The sequence below is a fragment of the Elaeis guineensis genome, chromosome 1 (assembly GCF_000442705.2).
Source record: "Elaeis guineensis isolate ETL-2024a chromosome 1, EG11, whole genome shotgun sequence".
Classification (NCBI taxonomy): domain Eukaryota; kingdom Viridiplantae; phylum Streptophyta; class Magnoliopsida; order Arecales; family Arecaceae; genus Elaeis; species Elaeis guineensis.
This window is the reverse complement of record NC_025993.2, coordinates 159,248,150-159,249,832: the sequence shown is the minus strand read 5'-3', so window position 1 is coordinate 159,249,832 and position 1,683 is coordinate 159,248,150.

Genomic DNA, 1,683 nt, shown 5'->3' with positions numbered 1-1,683 from the left:
CGTCAGCCTTCGGCTCAACTGTTGAAGAGTCCATATCATTTGGCCTCTCCTCCTTCCCCTGGAGGGCCTGCTGCAATCGGACGACAACCTCGTCGTGGTCCAAGCCCTGACCATTCGATGCGGGAGCTTGGCTGCCCACCATCTTGATCTCTACCCCTTGCTCAAAGTGCTCTGCCACTGCTGGCCCACCTTGGTTTGTTGCAGACGTGCCAGTCTGAAGCGAAATTGATTCCCCATCCCTTGGACCTCTGGCTGAGAAGAAGAAGACCCCAGGGCCTCCTAGGAGGCAACCACCTCCATTTGGGCCTCTGGATAGGCTGGGCCCTTGTCCTTGGCCCTATGCACACTTGATGGGCCCTTTCTACAGTCATTGGGCCCTTTTCCTTGGCCCTTTGGCTTCTCAGGCGCCCGGCCCACATCAAATTCACTAGGCCGAGCTCTCTTGGGCTAGCTAGGGCCCACCCAACTGGATTCGTTGGGCCAAATCGTGGCCCCAATGGGCCCTCAGCGATTGGGTCCTCCTCTCCTGCATGGCCCGCCCCAACAGGCTAAACCTGTTGGCGGGTCGAAAGACTAGCCTTTCAGTGCCCAGGCTCGCATCCAGGCCCACACAAATTTCCACGCACTCCCTTGCCTTCGATCCAATCGTTGGACAGAGGGGTGATCACCACCATGCGATCTTGGCTAGCTTGATCCAACTATTGGAGTTCACTGTCAAGTTAACTTGGTTCGGGCCACCTCGAGTTGACTCGTTCCCAAAATGGAACAGTCTAGATTCCACTCCTGAGGCCCGATTTGACTCGGCCCCACCCTTCCCCATCCTGCCCACCTTTGGCCCAGGTAGCCATTGCCAGACGGTGACCACCCATGGCCCCAATGCCTCATCATCCCGCCAGCACCGACCATGTTGTCCAATCGAAGCCCAGCCGCGGAGCTCCCCTCTTCTCCGCCCGACGAAAACCCAGCCGGCGCATAGAATTGGCCGCATCGGAAACAAATGCTATCAAGGTTCTCGTACACGAACCTCTGCCATCGAGGGCCTTTTGGTCCATCGATTAAAACCCCCGGCCTCAACTACCGGCCAAAGTCAAGCCGGACGCAGGCTCAGTAAATCGAACTGCCTCTGTTCCACCATGCACGCATCCATAGTCACCAGCTCACCGGCCCAGCGGACGATGCTCTGGATTGCCGCCTTCCCCCAGAGCTTCATTGGGAGCCATGGCAGCTACACCCATACTAGAGCCGACTGGATTGCTTCCTCCGAAGGAAGAAACCTTAGCCTCCATGGTTCCCCCGTCAAAATTTGGCTGGTGATCACCTCCGAGGATCATCTCCTTTTCCCCAGCACCACAAAACGAAGCAAGAGGTGGCCGAGCTCGAGATTGTAGCCCGCCACCTCACCCTTCATGCCCGCCGCTGGAGTTCCCTAATCATAGCCTCCACCGTAACACGCTGGTCGAGACTCTTGGCCACCACAATGGAGGCCGCCAGCTCCTCTATTTCTGCCTACACCCCCTCCTCCGAGAGCTCCGCCACCTTTGGGAACCGTCGAACAAGCTCCTCTACCTCCTCGGTGATAGTTCCGATGAGACCCAAGCCGGGCGCCCATTCCCCATCCTCCATGCCAAATCCGGCCGTCCCCCCTGCAAGCACCCCCTTGTCAGTTTTTCAGATTGCTTCCGT